The sequence below is a fragment of the Cryptomeria japonica genome, chromosome 5 (genome assembly GCF_030272615.1).
Source record: "Cryptomeria japonica chromosome 5, Sugi_1.0, whole genome shotgun sequence".
Lineage (NCBI taxonomy): Eukaryota > Viridiplantae > Streptophyta > Pinopsida > Cupressales > Cupressaceae > Cryptomeria > Cryptomeria japonica.
In genome coordinates this window covers 53643681-53670291 of record NC_081409.1, presented here as the reverse complement: position 1 = coordinate 53670291, position 26611 = coordinate 53643681, and the positions used below count along the sequence as shown (strand labels likewise).

Sequence of the window (26611 nt, the reverse complement as noted above, 5' to 3'; positions counted from 1 at the left end):
CAGTAATGGTCGGCATATAAACAACATTGGGAACGAGTGACAAAGAAAAAGGAATAATTAAAGTGAACCTTGAACCACTTGAACCGCTTGAAATTTGGTTCAAGGTTCAAGACCACACATCAACTTAACATAAAAAGAAACACCCATGCTCTTCATATAACAATACACTATCACGACCCATTAAAAAGGCATTATTGAACCTTGAACCCTTGAACCACTTGAACACAAGGTTTAAGGGGTTCAAAACTTCAATGACTGAAGACCAAGTGAACGCATTTGAAATTTTGGTGACGAAGACTGGAACGACTAACTTTTTCTTTTTCTAACACTACGCTTTGAACCTTGAACATTTGAACCTTCTGAATAAGAGTTCAATGGTTCAAGTACAAAGAGAACAAATGCCCCGATAGAACAGAAGGCACAAAAAGACAACCTGCAAATTGGAATATATTTTTTTAAAAAGAAAACTTACGGGTGGACCAACATCGAGTCTGACTGGGGACTAGAACTGTGAAGGAACTAGAAATGAACTTCAGAGTCTCTGGTTTTGCATGCCAAACTTTATTCAAAGGTACAAATGAACTAAACTAAAAAGACACACAAACACAAAAAATACTAGACACTATGTACAAAAACTACGAGGGACTCTCGTTTACGGTTGATACAATTTTAGATCTTGACCATTGTAGGTCAAAGGAAGAATAGTACCATCCAAATATGCAAGTTTAAAATAATTTGGTCCCTTTACCTCATGAATTAGGAATGGTCATTTCCAAAGCGACACGATCTTAGCATGTGCTCCCTTAGGTTCTCTTCTTCTTTCCCAGAGAAGTACCTGATCACCTTGCATGAACTTTCAAGGCCTTGCTCACTTGTCAAATATTCTTTTTACTCTCATTTGATGTTCTATTATCTGGTCCACTAGTCTATCTCTCTCTTCATCAATATTTGTTAGGTATATGATTCGCTTTTCCAAAGAACTCTAGAAGTAAGCATCTTCAATCACTATTTTTAGCTTGGTGGTTGCCGGCTCTAGAGGAAGTGCTACTTGAGCACCAACACGATAGACCAGTTCAAATAGAGACATCTTGATTTCCCTCTTTCACAATGTACGGTCAGCCGAAAGAGCTTCATATAGTTTCCTATGCCAATCCTTAAAATTCTCACTCACTAATTTTTTCATGATATTAATGAGGTTTTTGTTACTGGATTCTGCCTGGCCATTTCCCTAAGGATAATAATCAGATGAATGAGCAAGAGAGATTGCATGATCATAGCAAAATAAAGAGATTTCAGCAGAGGAGAAATTGATAGCATTGTCTGCCACAATTTTTAAGGGGACTCCAAACCGAACTAGAATGTTCTCCTTCAGAAAATTACAAACAATCTTTGAGGTTGTCTTTCGTACCGGAATGGCCTCGACCCATTTAGTAAAATAATCTGTAGCTGTCAAAATATGGGTATGAACAACACTTGAAGTTGGTGTCAAGGGACCAATAAAATCCAGACCCCACTACTTGAAAGGTTCATCCACAATCACGGGTCTGAGTGGTAATGCTGCAAGTTGAGGTTTACCAGCAAACAACTTACATTTTTCACTCCTGGCCACCCATGTATATGTGTCCCTGAACATTCCTAGCCAATAATAACAGTTCCTCTGGATCTTATAAGCAGTTACTGTTGAAGAAAAGTGACCCCCACAGGTTTTATCGTGAAATGTTTTCTGGTAGTCTCAGCAAAGTCTAGAATGAACCTCTGAAGAAAATTCACCTACCTGAAAGAGGATCTGATAGCATTCTTGTTTGATGGAAAAGTTAATTGTTGAATTTCTCTTACCCTTTCAGGATCTATTTTCACCCCTTCTTTGGAGACAATATAACCAAGCAACTTACCCTCTGTGACTCCAAACATTGATTTCTTGGGGTTCAAGGATACCCCATGCTCGCGACATCTTTGCAACACTCGTTTCAGGTCCCCAATGTGATGTTTTCTATGTTTTGAGAACACTGTCAAATCATCCAGATATACAACAATAATCTTATCCTTTAAGTGGCCAAAAGACAAATCCATGGCCCGCTGAAATGTTGCTCCTGCATTGATCAAACAAAAAGGCATCTAGATATACGTAAATGTACCACAGGGAGTAATAAAGGCAGTTTTGTGTTGATCATTCTCTTGAACACTGATCTGATTATATCTAGAAAATCCATCTAACATGGACATCATCTCTGACCCTATGATGGTTTGCAAAATGTGGTCCATGGCCAGGAAGGGATAATTGTCTTTTAAGCTGGCTTGGTTTAGATTTCTAAAGTCGACACAAATCCTTATTTTCCCATTTTTCTTTTTGACTGGTACAATATTTTCTATCCATGTATAATGATGGATGGGGTATATAATTTTTTCTTTTAGCATCTTATCTACTTCCTGGAATATAGCCTGTGCCACTTTCGGATTAAAGCTTCTAAGCTTTTGCCTGAATGGGCTTGCACCGGGCTTCAAGGGAATCTGATGCTGGAATTTTCCCTCTCTGAAGTTCTTAAAGTCGTCATAACAACAAGCGAACACATCCTTAAACTCCATCAAGAGATTAGTGAACCTCTCATTTTCTGCCGGTGTACAACACTTTCCCAGATTGATACATTTAGGTTCATTCTTAGTACCAATGTTCACCTTCTCATAGCCTCCACTATCCTGAGCCTCTCGAGACTTGTCACCTTTGTTATTTTTGTAGGCATCATTATGATCAAAAAAATGCTCCAAAGAAACCAATCCTCTAGGAATCTTATTTCCTTTCAATTGCATGATTCCATCAGGTAATTCCTTGGCTCGTTCAGGCAAAAATTCTTTGCATTCTACATCAGAGCCTTCAAAATACATGGCTGAAAACATATCCAAACCTTGCATAAAATCATTTATCTATTTATCATTCTCAAATACCTGCCATGAGTCAGAGTTGTCTGGAACACTAGGCCAATATATCAACTCTATCCTGTAAGTTTCTTCAGCAAATTCAGGGTGTGGGACAAGAAATGAAGCTGAGACTACCAATGAATCGGCTTTTGAGTTCAATTCCCTGGGTATTGCCTCAATGGAGAATGCATCAAAACCTTCAATTTCATCCCAAACTCTATTTCGATAATGCTTCAACCTTTCATTCTTAACGCTAAAAAATCACCTAACCTGGTTAACAATGAGTTTAGCATCTCGTTTAACCCACAAGATCTTAACTCCCAACCTTTTAGCTTCAACTAAGCCTAACAACAAGGCCTCATACTCCGCTGTATTATTGGTTTTTTTCAACTCTAGTTTAAAGGACAAAGGAATAGGATCATTGGATGGTGGTATCAACACAACTCCTGCACCAGATCATGACGCTGCACAACTGCCATCGAACTCCATTAGCCACAGGCTTCCTTTTTCCCCATTTTGGGATGAATACCCATCTACTTCATTGTTAGACAGAATCATGTAGTTCCCAAATTGACAATCATGGTACAAAATCTGGGCCCTAGGGTCCTCAGATGGGAGAACAGTGAATTTGGACTTTGTTTCATGTTGCAGGATGACTCATTGTTTTCCAATAGGGATTATAGCTTGGGACCAATCCATTTTGATTTCTCCACCTAAGTCTCTACAAAAAGTATGACTTAAAAGCATGTCGTAACTAGCTAGGATATCAGCTATTACAATCGTCAACTTGATCCTTTTATCTGGGTGAGAGGCAAGAACTACCTGAGCATCCTTAATTTGGCCTAGTAGAGGAATTTGTTTTGAGTCCATGGAATAGCATCTGTCGAAGGTTTTGGTTAGGGATAACCCCAATGCTTTGGTTACAGTGGAGGGCATTATGTTATCAGATGCACCTGAGTCTATAATACAATTATTCAACCTATGACCATTAATGAATAATGATATATAAAAGGGCTCTGGTTTTGACTCAAGAAGGGGAAAAGAACCATCTATTTGAAGAGCAGTAATTTTAGGCATCTTTTCACAAACTGGGGAATGAACCGACTCATTGCTATGCGAGGGCAAAAAGGCATTTACTGACTACTAAATATCATTAATTTGTTGTGTATTATTTCCTTTCACAAATTGCACCAGTCTATCTAATTCTTTGGGATTTAGTTTTAGGTACTTAGCAAGTGTGATTTGAATTTGTGAGGACTTGCAAAATTCTACTATATCAAAGGAACTTTCTCTTTTAGTAGTCTTTAAAAATAAAAGTTCTTTCAATTCTTTATCATTATGATGCAACTTTGAATCAGTGCTTTTACCTTTGAAGGCCATCGCAGATGAGGAAGAAGACACCTGGGGTTTCTCATTTTGCTGATTTCTCATGAGCACCGCACATGATGGATCCTCCAAAGTAACCAAAATGTCACCGCCTCTTTCCGAATTAGACTCATACTCAAGAAAATGGATTTCAGAGTTGCCAAGTTGCTTTGGAGATCCCTCTTCACCCCACTCATTCGAGGTATGTTTAAAATTAATCAATTGCACATACCGTACCATCTCAGGGTAGGAACTACCATCATGTTCATCAGTTAGGTGAAATACACACATATTTCCTTTAGTAGGAGGTGCTTCAATTGCTAGTCTTTGTTGAGTAGAGGGTAACTGCATGGTCTTATTCCCATAGCCTAGAAACTGGTTCACATTCCTTCTAGGTATATCTTGGTAAGGAGGTGGATACGAGGTACTAGCTTTGGGGAATTGTCTTTTTAGGGTGATCACATCATTCATTAACCTTTGGATAATAAGATCAGAAGAAGAAGAAGAAGTTGAAGGTTGAGCATTAGGTGTCTATACTTCCCTTTTCCATTTAGTTGTTGTGATTAGATCATCTTCCAATTCAACTGCAAGGGTTTTGGCAGCATTTAGATCTGCAACTCTTTGCCTACGAATCAGGAAACCTATTTCAGAAGGCATTGAATTAATAAAAAAAACACTTAAGATTATCATTTGGGGGCTTTTGATTAGCTAGAATCTTGTGCAAGATCTTATCAAACTTTGCTACGAAATCCCTCATTGATTCAGGAATTTCCTTCTTTAACTGGGCTGATTGGACTAAGAGGGAATATTCATCATCTGCTACTTTGAACCTTTCTTCAAATCGCATTTTTAGATCCTTCTAGATCATTATCACACTATTTGGTAAGTGATAAAACCAGTCTGCTACTACCCCAGTTAGAGTCTGGACGAACAATCTCACTGCAACATCCTCATGTTGAACTGCTATTATTCCACAAGCTACATTAAAGGCATTCAGGTGTTCATCAATAGTAATCTTTCCATCGCCACTAAATTTTGGCTAATGATCCCTAGCACCCTTTGGTAAGGGGTCGAGATTTAGACCCAGGTTCAACGGGCCTACAGCTGGCCCCCAAGGATTATTCGCCGCCATTGGAAATATGTTATTGAGGGGAGTAGGGTTTATTATATTAGGTAGAATAACACCATGCAAGGTGAGAGCTTGACAAACTGAGGACACAAGTGGTGATGGCGATGAGGAAGGAGGCCTACTTCTTGCCCTTCTCTAAGGTGAAAAGATGGGCTGAAAATCTAGGTTTTGTAACTCCTGAGAGACAAAATAAAAAACCTCTTCCCTTCTCTGGTACCTAGTATATCTCCTTGACTCCAGACTTGCAACTAGGCAACCAGTTTTATAATTCGACTCCCCAGTAGAGTCGCCAAAAATCTATTGGTAAACAAATTTGTCTCCTTCTTGAAACTTTAGTTATTAACTTCTTAAGCAAATTTTCGACTCCGTTTTACCCCTTTAGAAAGAAACAAAAAATACCAACAGTTGGAAGAATTAAGGATAATTCAACCTCTACAATAGAGGGTAGCTCCTCATATGACTTACAATAAATTAACTGTACAATTGATTTCTTTTTATAACACTTTTAACCAGAAAGTATTGAGAAGGCTTTAGTATTTATCCATCCGCACAAATAAATGCCTAAATTTTTCCGAGAAATTTCTCAAAGAAGAGTTCACAGACTCTGATTAGCATACATTTACTACATACAATCAAAACAAAATGGGAACCCAAAATGAGAAACTATCAGCTTAATCGAGACTCTCTCATGCCTCACAAGGCAAGTGGGATCAAGGTGATTAACAACATGCAAGTCGTCCAACAATCTATAATAAATATGAACACAAAGGAAATGCAGAGATAACTAATTATGAGATTAAATTATGCCCACATAACAACCTAAGAAGAATTTAAGAATCTCAGAATGCACAGATCCAAAGATGTCTCATCATTTCATTAGTAATCAGTCATTACTTCATTTTCCACAATTTGTATCAAAAACGCATCTATTGTTCCCAAAATCACAGTTTTAGAACCCATTCAAAAGCAAGCTTTTCAGCTTAAATAGTCACCAGGCCATAGTTTTTACATAATTAGAAAATAACATTTACTTTCACCCTAGTGAAAGAAACCGTTCAGATGAAATAAAAGAAAGCTAAACTAATAGCTACTAAAAAGCCAACATTTCATTGTAGCATAACTAAGCAGCATCTTCAACAATTAAGGAAGTTATAGGCTTGTCCTTTTTTGTCGCAGATCGTTGCCATTCAAGGTGTGCAGTCAAAAAGTTCAGGATAACTTGGAAATAGGCCAGGCCAATGTGTATGATCCTCTGCTTCCACACCTGCATGACCTTTGCCTTGTGAACCTCCAAGTGATCTAAATAGACAATGATCTTTGATTCAATCCTTGCTACTTTCGAAAAATCATCGCTAGTCAAAGATTTAGTGGTCTGAATGGAATGAACTCTATCTTGAAAGAATTTGATCATGTCAGCAATTTCCTCAATCACCTTAGCTCCCTCCTTAATGAGTTGTATATCAATACATTTAAGGTCCTTCTGTATAGTGTCAATCAAATCAGTCAGTCCCCTGAGTAGGTTAGTGGATTCTTCATGACCCTGCTCGATGATTGAGTTGTGCCATTCCACGCTTTTCTTTGACAGATATAGCACATTATCATCTAGGTTCTCTACTGGTTTCTTAGCTAAGAACTTCATCAATCCATACCTCTGAACATCATTCATTTGTGCGAGAACCGCTACCCACTTGACCCTTTCCTTTTCCTAGGTGACTGTCTCGAGCTCAAGTTCCTTACTCAGAGTTTATGCATCTTTATAAACCTTGACTAGATTAGTAATATATTCTGATCCTTGTTGAATTATTAGATCCAACCATTTGTTGAACACCTTCGTCACTACCCTGTTCCTTTGAACTTGATCAAGCATCTTCTAGTTTGCTTGGGACTTAGGATCAAATGACACTGGTATCTGTGACAATCACTTAGGATTTGGATTATGAATAACATTGATGTACTCTACCATTTGTGCAACCATTTGTTTCATTTCTCTTTTGTCTTTTTCATCTTTCCAAGTCCTGGAGATTATGCTCTTTGTAAAAGATTCCAAATGTTTTACATCCATGGTACTTGATGCAACACCAAAATCTATTTTCTCCACAGTAAAATATTCCTTCGTGGCCTTATCTGCATCTCTCCTAGGAATGGGCTTGGCCACTTCAGCTGTCCAATGTCCTATTGTGTCATCAACATCAAGCATCGCTTGTGTTTTAAGCTTTTTAGGCTTTAATGTTTTTCCTAAGCATTTACTAACCATGTCCTCCAATGGGATGGTGATCGACACCACACTCCTTTTCTTTCCAATGGCATCTTTTAGCCATCTTGGAGTATTGGTAGATCCTTTAGGTGGTGGGGTGACTTGTGTATCTGGGGAGGTAATGATTACCAGGGCATCCATGGGATCCTATTGAGTTCCTACCCCTTCATTTGTATCTATTTCTTGTATACCAGGTTCACTTTGATCCTGTGAGTCCATTATTTGTTCAGGCTCTTCACTAGGGTCTAAATCCACTATGACCTATTGCAAAACAAGCTCTCTACTCTTCTTCTTGCTTCTTGACTGGGTTACTCGAGCAGCTGTAAGATTGGATGGTGACCTTCTTGACCTTCTTGGCTGTATTTTCTCTACAACGGGCTTTGACACACCTCCAATATCAACAATTTTATTAGTGGTAAAAATAGGAGATTAAATAAGGATGTGTGAGTCACTTCCTAATTCATGTGGTGACATGGAAGGACCCTCCTTGAATTTTAGTTTCCTCAGGCATCTCTCCATTCTCCTGACAACATTGAAGGTCCTTGTTTGAATGCTATCATCTTCTTTTTTGTTCTAGTGAATTTGTGGAATCGGTTTCCCTTCAATCTCAGTACCAAACTCAGGGTCCAGGACATCTTCCTTTGTATCTACCAATACACCTGATGTATTAATTGGGAGCCTCAAGAAAGCTATCTGCTGCAAAGTGAATCTTGACCACAGCCTCTTTCTCACTTCATGCTCATCCTTGCAATTTTCCCAATAATCTTCTATCTGGGGTTCATGGCAGAAATGACTGTCTATATTAAGGTTCTCCGTTGCATAACTTTTGCTATTAAATCTTTGCCTGGCTACATATGGCTACAGATTCATCCTTTTGAACTCCAGTTCTAGATTCAAAGCATCTGATACCGATTTGCAACTATAATACCCAAGCTCAATGGGAAAAACCACCCTGGATTCTCCCTTTTCCCTTAGTCTTTTATCTATATGGGCTAGCTACTTGCTCACCTCTATAAGTATGAAGCTATCAAAGGTGTACCTAGGCAATTTGAATGGTTGGCCTTCAAAACCACCTACCCATATGTAAGTGAACCATGGAAACTAGATAAAGAAGCTTCCATAAATACTCACTAGATCCATAGACTTTGCGGACATCCTTTTGTTGGCATCACCCTAGAGTTCAAAGGTCAATCTTCCTGCAAAGACTCCATTCCATTTGTCAATTTGTTCAGAATATCTCTATTGTTGTAATAAAGGGCAAAAATCATAAACCCTCATTCCATTAAAACAAGGTTCATTGGGTAATCTAGGCCAATCCTTTGTGCAGGCTAAAATATAAAACAGGTAAGAAGACATGTAAAATCCACTCATACCTACAAAGTTGCTTAGCCCTTAGTGCAACCTCTCTGCAATTACCTGAGACCAATCTAGAAATCTGTCACCAGATAGAACCACTTGGATGAAAAAGTACATCCAATCTTCCCAATAGAAGGAATGTGAATTCCCTTTTACTCTGTTTAAAAGCACAACAATGTCCCGCTCCTCAGTGATGAGGTGTTCTCTGGTTAAGGGTTTGGGTAGTTGGGATCCTCCTTTCTGAACCCTCAAGAGCCAATTTCATGCAATTACACTTCAATACTTGCTCTTCTTCTCTGAGAAATAGGCATATGAATTTCCAATGGTCCAATCCTCATACTCCACTTTATGCGGAATTCCCATTATCACCATCACTGTTTCCCTATTAATATGGACTAACACTTCACCATCACTAGTTTTGATACGTTTGTTCTTAGTTGTTCATACAAGCCAACACTAAATCTGGACACGACGCGGCTAATGGAAATGCAGTAGCTTCCACAAGACCACTCTTACTATCTTCTCCATTAGCGACCGGACCTGAGGATTCTTAGTCCTTTCAAGGAAATTTCCCAAATCTACATGAACTAAGGAGGTGTCTTCCATTTCCAGCAAGATACTCACTAAACATGAGGTTCGGTCAAGCTTTGGTAGCACAGGCCTCATTTTAACAATCTATTCCCTTAACCAAGAAATTCTAACAACAATACAATATGCTACTCCAATAGTTTTTTTAGATCTTCCCCCTTTTCTATACTGATAAGACTTCAGTGCACAAAGAAACACAACATAGGAGAAGACAACTGAACTTACTCGATAACACCATGAAAACTGAAAATTCTTCCGGAGAACAATGTTGGATTTACCTTCGGCGCCTCCAATTAATTGAAGTTAGGTAACTGCGACATTCCTAAATATGGAAATAAACTCATACATCTTCCTTTACTTAGATGGGCAAATAGCAATTGGGCTACACACGCTTCATCATGATTTACTTCAAGCATGGGGAGTAATGGTGAAATGACAAACCTGACACCTTCTTAATTAGCCAACACTTCCGCGAAGGAAATTTGATATTTTCATGATTAATTTCCACATTTAGAATTTCAAAAAGCTGAATAAGGGAATATTCCTTCTTGTCGCACCGCTTTTGTTTCCACCAAAAAGCTTTTCGGATTAGTTTGAAAAGAACTTATGAACCTTGAACCACTTGAACACTAGATTCAATGGTTCAAGTTCATTTAAAAAATAAAACGGTAACGGTCGGCACATAAACAACACCGAGAATGAGCGACAAAGAAAAAGGAATAATTAAAGTGAACCTTGAACGACTTGAATCGGTTGAAATTTGGTTCAAGGTTCAAGACCGCACATCAACTTAACATAAAAAGAAAGACCTGTGCTCGTCATATAACAATACATTGTCGTGACCCATTAAAAAGGCTTTATTGAACCTTGAACCCTTGAACCACTTGAACACAAGGTTCAATAGGTTCAAAACTTCAATGACCGAAGACCAAGTGAACGCGTTTGAAATTTTGGTGATGAAGACCGGAACGACTGACTTTTTCTTTTTTTAACACTGCTCTTTGAACCTTGAACCTTTTAACCTTTTGAAAAAGAGTTCAACAGTTCAAGTACAAAGAGAACAAATGACCCGATAGAAAAAAAGGCACAAAAAGACAACCCACAAATTGGAATATATATTTTTTTAAAGGAAAACTTACGGGTGGACAAACACAATGTTACCTTATGGTTTTTAAAAAATCTTAGGTAACCCTTTCACTGGCTAATTATGAAAAAAAGACATAAATTTTTAATACTTTCATTTAATAAGGGCTTAATAAATTATTTTGTACTAATATTTAATTCTTTAAGAATTAAATATTATTATATTGTCCAAAATAGTTAAATATCAAATTATGTCAAGTGAAAACTAGTTGAAATTCAGTCAAAGCTTTTTACCTTTCATGTAAATTAATTCTTTCAAGAATTAATTTTTATTGTAATGTGTAGATTTATTGTACACAAATATGTAGAAATCTTAATGAAAGTGAAAAAGAAATGTAAGTGGGTAAACCAAACTTGGGAGGAAAAACTATTGAAAAAGAAAGTTGGGTAAAAGGGAAGTTACGGGTAGTTACCCAACTACTTTACGTATGGATGAATTCTTTAAAAGGGGATTATTTTTATTGTTGAGGGATTCTCTCCTCTATGGGAAAAAAAAGATTTGTAGCCAGAGTTTAAAAGTCTTTGTGCTGATCAAAGAGAGTGGGCTTTGTATCACCAATTTGGAGAAATATTGATAAACTATGTTTTATCAATATTTGTAATTATTCATTGGAGGATTTTATGAATATTGAAAGGTTGTGTGTTGTTAATATTCATTTATATGTTTCTATGTGCAAGCATTTATTTCATTTTCCATATTACTTATACCAAAATTATTAATAGACTTTGTGCTAATAATAAATGTTCATATTTTATTCTGGTTGCAATTGTTTATTTCTTGGAGAGGAGGGATAATTTTGAAATATAAAATTAACATTTGAGGGAGCTGCTCCTCTCTGAAAGCAGAGGAAAATCATCCTTTTCCATGATGGTTTATCCAATGTTGTAAGGTTTTGTTGCTCTCCATTGGGCAAATTGGTAAAAAAAACACAGTGAAAAATTCATTTGCTAACAAATATGAATATTAAAAACTTAATTTGTAAATAACTAATTATTTTTATATATATAAAATATATTATTATTTAAAATTAAATATATACATACTATATATATGAAGAGAGAATCCAAAACTAAACATCAACTTTCACTCTGCCTACCTTCTTTGATCTTACACAACAAAGGCTCTTGTTGAGTAAATTTTCAAGCTGCTGGAGATCCGAAACACTTAATGATGTAAGGGTTTCCCCCATTAGTTTCCTGTGAGTAAACTCTATATCCAAGAAATTGTTTCTTTATTAATTTCATAATACTATCTTTACGTATTTATGAGTACAGTTGAAATAATAATATCCAAGTGCTTTACCCATGAAAAGTGAATTTAAAGCCAAATCGCATAAATACCTACTAGTGTTTTGAAGATTGTCAGTTTTCTGTAGGAGCTTTCTTGCCTCTTGCTGCTGACGAATAATGATGAATAACTAATACCTTAACTGGTACTGAGAGGGGGCGTGAATCAGTACACACAAAAACTTGCTTCAATAACTTGACAAATCAAAATAGGTAACCAGTTGTCATATACTGTTGTACTTAACCATAGAAATACCAGTTAACAAAAATACTTTAGACAGCTAAACCTGGTTAAACAAAAGTACTTCAAACAACATTCAGCAGATCTCAGATCTTGATAGCTACTTTACTAGTTTAGTCATGCATGAGTTGTATTAGTAATATCACAACCATTAGCTCGGCATGCATATAGAACTAAGCAAAAACTATTCAATCATAACATGAAAAATACACAGCCCATGACACACAGATTTTTTACGTGGAAACCCAAATGGGAAAAATGATGTTGGGTATGAATACCCACAAGCTTTTTTTTGAACGCTTTTGAAGTCCACTCTATTAGGAGCCTAGTCCAGTTAAAGACTTTACAATAAAGGTTCTATTAGGAACCAATCCTGTTAGAGATCACCCGATTAAGGGACGGCTATATACTCTGTTAAAGGTTGAAACCCTGTTAAAGGTTACCTCGCTAGAGGATTTAGAGAACTCAATGAGCTTGAGTCACTTGGTTAGATGATTTGCAATAAGCCTGTTAAAGCTACCCGGTCAAGGGATTTTCCTTTTGTTGAAATGGTTAGAAGACAACATGTAAAACTCTGATCTGATAACAACACTACTTTGCTAGGGCAGATCCTTTTCAATTCCTCTCTTCTGCAATCACACTCTGCAGACTTCCTCACTCTAGTTTGGAAATTAACACAACATGCAAACACACACACAAATTTTGCCAACAACAACAATAAACATGATAGATCTCATAGACAACAATTAGGTCTATAGCATAAACTCTAAACCCTAGGTATTTTAGGTTTATAATTACAAGCGGTCCAATACTAACCGTCCAATACATTACATAGAATGAAACGATCTAAACAGATCTCAATTCATTCTGCATCATCCAATATTCACTGCAACTAGAAAATAGTAACCCATCACGCGCTTTTTGCATACCTCTAAGAAAAATGCACATTCCCGAGGTAGACATTCAATGCATTCGATCTTTCACGCACAAGATCCTCAAAGAGATTCTTCACATGCACATAGCTGATGTGGCACCTTTATCTCATCCTTATCTCTTAACTAACTCATCATAGAATGTCATCGGTTGCACCGCACAAATTAGATTGCCAAACTGGTAGTCAAACTATGAACCCTAACACTAGTTCACTCCATCTCGGTTGACTATATCTGCTTCCAGTCTTCATACTAGTTCATACCAGTTCACCTGCTTGAGTACCATATACCTGTTCACTTATTGACATCAATGAAAACATACATTTCACCACTTCATCATATGCCAACAACTGCCAATACTTTAAGTTCATATTGATTGAATATAGTTAAAGACATAATTCATCACAAAATTTACAAGGAAAAGCGTCTATTTCATGTTTATATGTTTCAAGAATATACCTGAATTTCAATGTCTTTAATAGTCTCATCATGTTGAATTCTATGAATATTCATTTCCTTGTACTTCTGAAAAGCTTTAATTGCCTAGAAAAGTTGAGTGCATGAATCACAATAAACACAGCCAAAGATCATAATGTATTTGAATCAAGGTTAGCTTTGAATGTGAGACCTTGAAAGTATTGAAGATTCATGAACAATAGATACAATACATGATTGATTGCATGTACTATTTTTTATTTTTTGTTTTTTAACTTAATAATCCTTCATAATATATAACAAAAAACCTGCATTATACAAAGTGTACAGTAGCACAGTTCAGTTTTAATTTTTATTTGCAGCTTTGTGTGATCACTTTGTTTTGGGAAGAGATTTATTTAGTTGCTGATGATTATACCTTTTTAATCTCTAAATATTTTCAGTTTTAATCACTCCAAGTTAGTATAGTGTAATTGTTGTTTAATCTTTATTTGTATGGGAGGCTCTATAAATTGCATACAAAATATTTGATAAGGTTAGATTGCCTTACTTTCAAATTTTAAACATGAAAGAAAGAAGCTGAGTTCATTCACAAATTGATTCAAGGTATTGTGAATCATATTAGGATTCAAGGGTGTAAAATTAAAAGAGGAGGATAAAATGAAAGTTAAATAGAGAAAGCAAATAGAAATTTTATATATTTATAATAATGAAAAATTACATGAACTATATTGAAACACCACTATAGATTCATATCCTCTTACAACTCTCAGAAAAGTGCAAACTATAAACATCATCATAGATTATATAGAAATCTCATAACATATTTTGGACAGAAAGGATATATAAAATATTTTTTTCTAGACTACCCACAAAGCATGTGAAACATCCATTACATTTATTTTTTTATCTTTTCAAATCTTTTCCAAATATTTCTCAAAAACTATGTTCAAAACTTTGTTGATATAGAAAGAACAGTTCCAGTTGGAGTAGTTGGGATTACAATCTCTAACACTTTTTTCCTTCAAAAATGAGTAAAAATTTATTAATCTAAAGAAGAAAAATACATGTCATAAATGGCCAGTAGTGCAACAAAGAACAACCAATTAAACAATCTTATATTTCCTAACTAACTGTTCAAACATATGAGACAATTCCAAAGGAAAATATCCCCAGACTGCAATATGTCAATCTTGATGTCATTCAGATGCCCATTCGGCCAAACAATCCACTACTCTATTCCACTTGTTGGGAATATGAGAAAAGGTAACAAAATCTAAAGAGGTGCTTAGATGAAGCATCTACTTAAGAACCACAACTAAATGCTAGTTGGTAGCATCCAATCACCGCACATTCAACATATTTACCAACACCTATGAATCAGTCTCATAGATAATTTACATCCAACCCAAGTCACAACCTCTCTCCATAGCATGGAGGATTTCAAGAGCCTCCACGAAGTTATCCAAATGAAACCAATTGTAAATGGACAAGGAAAATTGAACATCACTAGAGCTATCTCTACCAATATCACCACCACTAAAGTGGCCAGGATATCCCCTAGAAGAACCATCTATATTTATCTTCAAAACTCCTTGAGGAGGAGGAAGCCAATGACCTTCTCTATTAATCTTTTGCTTTGGCCAGTGACAACGCATGCCAATAGAAGGAACAATCCCCTAAGCAGAAAAAGTTAACCTTGCAGAAATAGTGGTGTAGGGCACCTATCACTCTAGGAAAATTTTGTTTTGTTCCTAAGTCTTTATTGTGTCTTTTATGTTGTAATAAGTGGACCAACCATTTGGGACTTAGTGAAGTCTTGGTTGAGTTGTCCAAGCTTTTGTTGTGTTGAAGATGTTGATATCCTAGAAGATGTAATGTTGATGTTGTTCATAGGAGCACTACTCTAAAATAGATTCATCATGTAATAAGGGTGTAATGCACTGTTTTAGGTCTCCTAGAATGCATACAGGGCCTTTGGAGCCTTCTAGTACACTTGAGTGCAAAGTTGCATGCTCGGGATGAAAAAGATGTAAAGTTGCATTTTTCGTTGATTGGCAGTGAAGAAGTTGGTTCTCACCAATTGAATCATGTTGTTTAAAGCCAAATACAACATCATTGTATGGGTTCAAAGATCTTGGAATGCAAAAGCAAGTTTTGGTTGTAAGGAAAAATCTTGTTTGACACCGTTTTCACTGTTTTCTTTGTTTTTATTGTGTTGTACGATTCAGTATGGACTTGTCAGAGGAATATAATTGCAAGGTATGAAGGATTGGTTAATCTACTTTCCAACAAGGTATATTTCCAATTTTGATTGTGTTTGGTTGTAGAGATTCAAACCATTCTCTGTGACTAGGTGCAAAACCCTTGAAAGCTAGGGTTTAAGCAAGAAATGGCTCTAACCTGAGAATCCACTGATGGAACCAATTGAAATCTAGTGGAATGATAGGTTAGGGTCTGTAAATATGTTTAGTTTGAGTTTTGTATCTTTTCATACTTGTTTAGTGATTTTACAATGACACCCTAGGCTCGTAGCTAGGAGTTGGTGAGACTAGGGCAACAGGGGATGTGCATTTTTAGAGCACAGATAGATTGGTAGAGCCAAAGTTGGAACATGTTTGGAGAGCTGATTAAATTCCTTTTGAGAATCCATGATTGGTTTTTGCAGAGGTTTTGACTGGTGAAGCCTTCTAAGGCCAAGTTTGCAAGTCACCCGGGTAAGCCTAAAACCCTTGAAAATAGGATAGTTCTACAAACTGCATGATTACAGAGAACCCAGATGCCACTTTTCAATATTGTATGGAACAAGGAAAAGGGTACTCAAAAATGTAATTTATTTGAGGCCTTGTGTGGGAAGATGTGAAACTAAGACCTGAAAACCATAATAGGAGGGCTAATTGAATTAGGCCTGTTTGGAGATGGTATGGCCAAAGAGACATTGGAAAGACTTCGTGATGGGTTTAAAGGTGATCGAACCCCTAAAATTCATCAAAGAAACTGTGAAACTTCATTCTACACTCTTGGAAAAAGTTTGAGATCAAAGATCCTTTGCAGAGGTTTGTTGGAGCATTGGGAAGGTGTGATAGGGATTGAGGTGGAATCCCCAATAGGAAGTGTTGTAGGAAAACACTTGTGGCTATACCTTGGAGGTGAACCAAAGTGGACTAGGCCTTGGAGGTCTAACTAGAAAAACCCTTACCATGTACCATTGTATGAGCTTGAGGAGTTAGAGGGTTGGAGAGAACAAGAAAGACAATTAGCTGATTTGGATCAACTCCAAGAATCTCTGCATCAGAGTGGTATCAGAGCCACCCTTTTGAAACATTGGTGTATGCTAGACATTAAGGAATTAGAAGCAAGTTCATTGCCTTCAACATTTCTTAGTTGATGAACAAGCATGGGTGGAATTTGAAATTGGTGAATACAAAGAAAAACTTCTATGTGACACATTGCCTATGGATGCTTGTCATCTTCTTTAGGGTCGTCCATGGCAATATGATGTGAAAGCATGTCATGATGGAGAAAGGAATAGTTATCTAATCACCAATAATTTTAAGAAGTATCAAATGGATCCATTATCTGATCCAAAGGAGAAAAAACAAGTAGGTTCAAGTGTAATATTGATGAGTGGCAAAGAGTTCCTTAAAGTGTTAAAGCAAGAAGGTAATCAGGGTCATGCTATAGTGCTAAAGCCTAAAGATGAAGCTAAAGAGGATCCAATGAGTGAAGTTCCTCATGAAGTGCAAGGTTTACTAAAGAAATATTCAAATGTTATAGGTGATGATATGCCTGTAGCGTCGTAAATTGTACGCACTTACTAGGGCGGTACAATTTCACACCTAGTTTAGCACCCGCCTTGGCGCATTTTGCATTTTGCATTTTGCATTGTATTTCCCCTTTAGCACTTAATTAATTAAATTAATTAGGTCTAAGGTTCTATTTTATCATCTCCCATATCATAAAGTTGGGCCCTTTTCATTAAAGTGTGCCCCTTTCATTTTATTCCTCCAATACATCATTTAATCAAAAACCCTAATTAGGTCCTATTTTGAACTTGGGGGCTTGATTTTGGGGGTAAAAACATCTCGAAATCACCTATAACTTTGGGATTCTCTCTAAAATCATCATATCCGACGGCCCTGAAAATTAGGTGAAAAGTTGTCGGGACCATGGCGCCTGGAGAGGACCATGGCGCCCGGAGTGCACACGGTCCCGGACATTTTTCTTGAAATTTTAGGAGCGTGATCCAATCATAAAATAAAGCTTAACCCCAAGTAATTGGTAGGAGATTCAATCTCTAGGTCGGCCAAAAGTGAAATTAAGACCTAGGGTTCCATATATAAGAGCTCTCTTTCTTCATTTGAAAGGATCTGAATTTTAGTTTCAGGGACCTTCTATGTAGCGAAAGAGTAGATCTTTGGAGACTTCAACAACATTCAACATCCATCCATCAAGAATTCATCAATTTCATTCATCCATTTAGGGCTTTGAAGACATTGAAGAGCAATAAGGGATCACCAATTGAAGATTGGCTTGTACCCCTCCCTTGGGGTTGGGTATGATTTCATGTTGTTTTCATGTCTTTGCATAAGCCTCATTATATCATTTGTATTCATGCTTTAGATCACTTTGCATCTTGGTTTGGAGCATTTACATTATCATTTACAAGCAATTAGGGTTTACTTTCTAGGTTGCTCTAGTTTGCTTACTTGCATTTTAGGATCTTGCACACACACAAGGTCTGCACACGCTACTTTTACAATACAACCTGGCTATTCGTGGAGGTGGAAATCACCAAAGTGGGGGTTTGACTAAGGCAAAACCCTATATAGCCACCTACAACCATTTTCAGATATAAGTGCAGATTTCCAAATTCGAGGGACGCCGCAAGTTGCAGATCCGACGGGAGCAGACTGAGATGGGACAACACACCAAATTCCAACCCAGAAGACCAGGACAGGGGCGTGGGGCACCCTGGTCCTACCAGGACAGGGGCGCTGGGCACCCTGGTCCTTTTGTTAGACATCCAGTTTCATACAGCTTTTCAGGTTGCAGAGCAGCAGTTTCAGGGGCAGAATCAGGACAGTGGCGCCTGCGCCCCTGTCTTGAACATTTTCACTCAGATTTTAGCTCCGGGTACACATCTGCATTCTCCTTTTATCCTTGTGTTTACATCTTTTCATCAATTAATCTCAATCTTGCAATCTTGTTACTAGTTTATACTTGCACTCTAGGGCTAGTAGTTGAACTTGCATCATTCTATCTATCATTTGCAACAAAGGAATAGAAATCCTAATAGGTAGCCCGTGGCTCTCTCTTCCACAAAAATAAGTAGCCAATTGTGTGATACCTCTAGGCTCTTTCGTATTCCACAAGTGTGTGATTGAAGGTGAGATTAGGGCATGTTTGCTTAGTGTCACTTTTTCCCCCACACATTTTTGGTGAACCCGACGTGAACTCCAATCTTCTCTAATTCTGATTTATGTTTCAAATTTGAGTGTTTATGCTATTTCAAATTCAAATTTGTATTTACAAGTTTTAATTTCTTGCAAGATTCAAAAATTTAGAGGAAATTTTGCTAAAATCCTAATTTTTCAATTCAAAGTTGAATTTGTGGATAGCTTAATTGGGATCAATAATTTCAAATCTGATTTAGGAACTCATTTGAATCATAAATTTCATTTTCTAAATCTACATTCTAAGTGCTTGCATTGGTTAAAATTAAACATCTCGTTCTATTTTGCATGTTATATCATTTGAAAAAGGAAAATTGTTGTCATGATGCATTCATTTCATAGATGTGATAATGGGTTAGCTTCCCTTGTTTCAATTTTTCCTTCTCCTAAAGAACCTCCCCCCATCTATAACAACATTTTAGTGCCTAAAAGAGTTGCAACCAATCCCTTTGAGACTCTCCCATGCTCTAAGGATGAAGACTTTAAGAGTGATCTTGACAATTCTCCTAAAATGTGCCCTTCCTATTTAGCTATCCTAGAGGAAGAGAATGATATCATAAACACCTTTCTTAATGTTACTTCACCCTCCCTACATGATGCCTCTCTAAGTGAAAAGGTATTGATGGACATTGACTTATTTTCTCCTAAAGTTGGTCCTTCCATTGGGGGCATGTTAGTGCAACAAGAGGTTATGAACACTTCTTTCAAAGATCCCCTTCCTAAGCATGAATCTTTGGAGAAATATGTTCATGTTCCTCCTAAAAAACACTCCCTTCATGAGGATCCTTTTGTGCAAGAAGATGACATTATCCCTACATTTCCTAGTGATGGCATTTCCTTTTCCAACAAAATTCCAAGTAGAGATGATGAATTAATGATAAATGCTTACCCTTCTCCTAAAGTTTGTCTTACCCATAAGCATCCCTTAGAGAAAGAAGATGAAATAATAAGCAATTTCCTTAATTCTCTCTCCCCTAAAGATCATATTGAACATATTTTAAGGAAAGAGGAGGAGTTTAACACATCTATTGATGCTCTCCCTCCTAAGGATGAGGAATTAATAAACAATGTTATCTCCTCTCCTGAAATTGACAATACTTCAAACATTCCTTTCAACAACTTCACTATTTGGGATGAACCATTAGAAGAAGGTGTAGACTATTCTATACCCCATGAGAGAACCCTAGCCAAAGGGGATGAAATCAAGATTGAAAACTCCCTTGATAGTTTCTCACCTTCCTTGAATCTCAATTATTCTCCCTCTAAAAATAAAGCGTCTCCCTCTCCTCAACTTGGTTCTACTCATAAGGATACCCTAGTTCAAAGCCAGATGGTTAACATCTCTTTCAAAGATCTCCCTCTCAAAAGTGAGACTTTAGAGAGTAATGTTGATCCTTCTCCTAGAGAGTTTATTCCCCATGTAGATCCTGTGATGATAGAGGATGATATGACCTTTCCTAGTATTACTTTTCCTACTAGAACATCAATGCGTACCCCTTGTCTCTCTCCTAAATTTGATTTAATCCATGATAAGATTTTAGTGCAAGAGAAGACTATCAATAATTCTTCCAACACTTTTTTTCATTCCTCTAAACCATCCTCAATCAATTTGATACATGTGAATGAAACACCTAACAAACCTCTCTTCACTGTCCAAGGTGCTTGTCCTTCTCAAAATTCTCAACCTTTAAATAAGCCTATCTTAGTGGTTCAAGGTGGTTATGCTAATGATTCCTTTTTCACTCCTAACAAACCTATTATTACTATGCAAGGAGGTTATTCTACTAAGAGCCCTTATGAGTATGCTAAGCAACTGACTAGAGAGAGTTATAATGCGGTTGCTCATACCTATAACATAAGAAACAATAGGCAACCTAATCCTCCTCCAGTTATCCCAACTTCACTTCCTCCTTCCCAACCTATTCTTCCTCAAGCTCCTCGTATTTCACAAGTTCTTGGTAAGGAATATGATCTTATAGAACAACTTAAAGCTACCCCTGCTAAGATATCCCTTTGGGATTTGATCCAAACTTCTTTCGCTCATCATGGAATGTTACAAGATGCTTTGAAAGATTTGAATGTTCCTCCACCTAATACATCTAGTAATATAGTGTCTTTGGTTAACTCTGTGATGAATCCTAAAGCTCAAATTGTGTTTACTCAAGATGAGTTGCCTACTAGTGAAATTCAACATCAATATGATCCCTTGATGATTGTGGTTATCATAAATGACACTGCTATAAGACGAACACTGGTAGATAATGGTTCTAGCCTTAATGTGTGTAGCATTAATCTATTGCATAAGATGAATGTGGATACATCCCTTATTGAGCCTGACTCTCATCCCATTCGAGGCTTTGATAATGTGGCTAAGTCTTCATTAGGTATTATCACCTTACCCATAACAATGGGACCTGTTACTTTGCCTACTCCTATCCATGTTATGTTGGGAAATCTAACATACAACTTGTTATTAGGGAGACCTTGGATTCACAGTATGCAAGTTGTCCCCTCTACATTGCATAAACAAGTTAAATTTATTTATAATAATAAGACATATACCTGGATAGGTGATACTAATTTTCAAGCTTGTTTGCAAACATCTACTTCCAAAGGGAGCTCTTCTAAGCCTTCCTCTTCTAGTGATGACTCGTTAAACAAAATACCTATGGATGAATCATCACCCTCTGATAATCAAAATTCTTTGGATGAGTTTAAAGTTCCTGAAGAAGATTCTTCTCAACTTCAATCTACACATGAAAAGGCTTTTGATCCTAAGAAGGTTCTCGCAGAAGATGATTGGGGATCTCTTGATTTTAATCCCACCTTTGTAGGTGAGTATAGGGTTCCTCCTAGAGAGCTTAAAGTTAAAAAGAAGGAAGAAACTAGAGATCAATCAGTCTTACCTGAACCTATGAGCAATAATTTTGTGGCTGCTTCTCAAACTTCTTCTCCTCACACCTCTAATTCTAAAGAATTTGATTCTTTGTCTTATGAAAAACCACCTTCTCTTTCTGAAATGGCTAATCTTTATGGTCGTGGTTTTCACATTTTGGATAAGAGTGGCTATAGTGGAAATGGTTGTTGCACAAATGAACAAGGAATTAAAATTCCTTTAGAACACAACATGCATGAATATTCATTTGGACTTGGATATAATCTTTCTAAGCCCACCAAAGCATCTAAAAGACCACCTCTCAATGTGAATGCTATATTTAGTAGTGATGATGATCTCACTTCAACTAAATCATCTTCTACTTCTATCAACTCTCATTCCCCTCATAAGGAAATCTTGGCGATGAACAAATCTCTTTATGACTCCCCTCCAATTTCTAAATCCACTTATGAATCTTTATCTTCTATTCATCATAAAGTCCTTTCCTCCAGGGATAAGGCTCTAATAAATTACACTCATCCCTCTTCTAAGATTTCTTGTGACTTTTCTTCTTCAATTTTTATCACTTTATACATGTTTTTGATCTCACTTATAGTTGAGCATTTAGCATGTCATATTCAAATACCTCATCCAATCTATCATGTCTTTAAATAACATTAATGGCTATTATGTTGCTCATCATTATGTGACATTGGTAGCTCATTTACTGGGGGCTCATTGTCATTCATGATGGTACAATTTCAAGTGCAATCATATTTTTGAAGCAACATAATAGCCTAATTTTCTATGTTATCTCTTGTTCCTATGGGGACAAGAGTGGTTTCATACATCTCTTCTTTTTATGGTTAAAATTTCCCTTTGGGGTAATAGTGTGGAAATATTGATCATCTTTTCTTTAGAATCCTCTTTTCCTAGATATGGGAGAAGATGTGTATTCTCTTTCTTATCCTACCCACTTCTTGTGAGGAGCATTTTACATACACTAATGTCTTGCTTGCATGAACTCATGTGAGTATGTAGTACATTTTTCTTCTGTCTAAATCTCTCCCTAGAAGATTGTGTAAGTCCTTCTCATTGTCCTTATCCTTGGGAGGCAATGATCTTTCCTTATTTTTATCTAAGGATCCACTTTTTCCTATTTCATGGATGGTGTGAACTTTATTACTTGATGTTATTCCTTGTATACATTTGTTGTTGTTTGTTCAAGGATTCTCTCTTACAAGAGGTGTAAGTCCTTGACTACAACCTCTTTTGCACTTGGTAAAATACATCCATAATGAATTCACTCTCCCAATTGGGTTAAAAAGAGCGTCATCCTTCATTAAGAATCACTTTCACCTCGCAAAAGAAGGAAGTATTGCATTCTTATTCTCTTCTTAGACAATTCCTCTTGGGGATAGGTGTCTTTTGTACAAAGATCTCTTCTCCTCTAAGGATCTCGTTTACACATACTACAAGATATCCCTTTTCAACTATCTTATCCTTGCTTAAAGAGTGCAAAACTCTCTTGGTTGGATCTATGACATTGTTGCATTTTTGGGGTATCTTCTTTTGTGATGAAGGTAGGTATCCTTGTTCTACTTTGCTTATGACATAAACATTACACTTTTTGAGCAATGGGTCATTCTCGGAACTAGAGCACAGACTCTTAGAGCGAGATGTCTCCATTTTTCTTTTATGCAAGGTGATTATTCTCGGAACCAGAGCACAGACTCTTAGAGCGAGATGTCACGCTTTTGTACTATACATATATAGGCTGTAGCATACTCGGGCATAGACTCCTATGAGGTGCTTCTAACCTCACTTACACACACATGCACGAGGTTGAGTGGAACTAGCGGCATAAGGCTAGACTTTCTCACTCTCCTCCCTTACATGGATCACCTAGACAGACTCTAGGGGCTAGTTTTCCATGTCCTTTTTCCCATGGATCATCTAGACAAGATCTAGGGGTGAGAAGTCCATGTTTTCTCTCTCACTATTCTTCTCATGGATCACCAATGTGTGTGTTCATGCTACTTTTTCCTTTCTTTTCTTCTCTTTGCATTTTGTTTCCATTTACATCCTTCATCTTGTGTTAGAGAACTCTCAAATCCTCACACTCTTTGTTGTGTTGGAATTGAGATTTAGTCCTCTTTCTTACCAAATGATTCTGCATTAATTTTTGATCTCATATCAAATCTTCTTGTGAGCATTTGTCATCAATATTCTTTAACAATTCGAAGTGGTAAACATGATACCCTGTTTCAACTCACTAAAATTAGCAAGCCGAAACAGGGGGGGGCATATAGCTACCCTTGAATTTTCATCACCTTCCTTAGTAAGCATTAGGTGATTTTGTGATCTAACGTGTGTTTTGTAGGGTGCGGTTCCTAACTGTGTAATGTAGATACCGCTAGGGGCTTCGTCCGACAACTTATGGATATATCCTTTTTCAAATAATGTTTACTTTTCAGTACTTTAGCTTGCATATGCACGTAGTGTTCATATGACCGCTAAAGTGGGGGCTAAATGTAGCGTTGTAAATTATACGCACTTGCTAGGGTGGTACAATTTCACACCTAGTTTAGCACCCGCCTTGGCGCATTTTGCATTTTGCATTTTGCATTGCATTTCCCCTTTAGCACTTAATTAATTAAATTAATTAGGTCTAAGGTTCTATTTTATCATCTCCCATATCATAAAGTTGGGCCCTTTTCATTAAAGTGTGCCCCTTTCATTTTATTCCTCCAATACATCATTTAATCAAAAACCCTAATTAGGTCCTATTTTGAACTTGGGGGCTTGATTTCGGGGGTCAAAACATCTCGAAATCACCTGTAACTTTGGGATTCTCTCTAAAATCATCATATCCGACGGCCCTGAAAATTTGGTGAAAAGTTGTCAGGACCATGGTGCCCAGAGAGGACCATGCCGCCCAAAGTGCACACGGTCCCAGACATTTTTCCTGAAATTTTAGGAGCGTGATCCAATCATAAAACAAAGCTTAACCCCAAGAAATTGGCGGGAGATTCAATCTCTAGGTCGGCCAAAAGTGAAATTAAGACCTAGGGTTCCATATATAAGAGCTCTCTTTCTTCATTTGAAAGGATCCAAATTTTAGTTTCAGGGACCTTCTATGTAGCGAAAGAGCAGATCTTTGGAGACTTCAACAACATTCAACATCCATCCATCAAGCATTCATCAATTTCATTCATCCATTTAGGGCTTTGAAGACATTGAAGAGCAATAAGGGATCACCGACTAAAGATTGGCTTGTACCCCTCCCTTGGGGTTGGGTATGATTTCATGTTGTTTTCATGTCTTTGCATAAGCCTCATTATATCATTTGTATTCATGCTTTAGATCACTTTGCATCTTGGTTTGGAGCATTTACATTATCATTTACAAGCAATTAGGGTTTACTTTCTAGGTTGCTCTAGTTTGCTTACTTGCATTTTAGGATCTTGCACACACACAAGGTCTACACACACTACTTTTACAATACAACTTGGGTATTCGTGGAGGTGGAAATCACCAAAACGGGGGTTTGACTAAGGCAAAACCCTATATAGCTGCCTACAACCCTTTTCAAATATAAGTGCAGATTTCTGAATTCGAGGGACGCCGCAAGTTGTAGATCCAATGGGAGCAGACTGAGACAGGACAACACACCAAATTCCAACCTAGAAGACCAGGATAGGGGCATGGGGCACCCTGGTCCTGCTAGGATAGGGGCACTGGGCGCCCTGGTCCCTGGGATAGGGGCGCTGGGCACCCTGGACCTTCTGTTAGACATCCAGTTTCATACAGCTTTTCAGGTTGCAGAGCAGCAGTTTCAGGAGCAGTTTCAGGGGCAGAATCAAGACAGTGGCGCCTACGCTCATGTCCCGAACATTTTCACTCAGATTTTAGCTCCGGGTACACATCTGCATTCTCCTTTTATCCTTGTGTTTACATCTTTTCATCACTTAATCTCAATCTTGCAATCTTGTTACTAGTTCATACTTGCACTCTAGGGCTAGTAGTTGAACTTGCATCATTCTATCTATCATTTGCAAGAAAGGAATAGAAATCCTAATAGGTAGCCCATGGCTCTCTCTTCCACAAAAAGAAGTAGCCAATTGTGTGATACCTCTAAGCTCTTTCGTATTCCACAAGTGTGTGATTGAAGGTGAGATTAGGGCATGTTTGCTTAGTGTCACTTTTTCCCCGACACAATGCCTAATTATTTGCCTCTAATGATGGATGTTAATCCCCAAATAGACTTGATACTAGGGGCAAATATGCCTAACAAAGTTGTTTATAAAATGATACCCAGCCAAAATGAGGAGATTGCCAAACAAGTGCAAGAACTCTTAAACAAAGGTTTTATTAAAAAGAGTTTGAGTCCTTATGTTGTTCCCATTGTTCTAATGCCTAAAAAAGGAGGAAAAAGGAGGATGTGCATTGACTCAAGAGCAATTAATAAGATCACCATAAGATACCAGTTTCCCATGCCAAGGATAGAGGACCTATTTGACAATCTAGGTGGAACATGCTACTTCACAGAGGTGGGCTTGAAATCTGGTTATCATCAAATAAGAATCAAACCTAGTGATGAATGGAAGAGAAAATTTATAACCAATGCATGCAGT

General features: G+C 37.2%; 1 pseudogene; it reads right to left on the bottom strand.

Annotated features, from left to right (window-relative positions):
* The window catches only part of LOC131040179 (MADS-box transcription factor 3-like), a 91572-nt pseudogene that overhangs the window by 29322 nt on the left and 35639 nt on the right, over positions 1–26611 (bottom strand).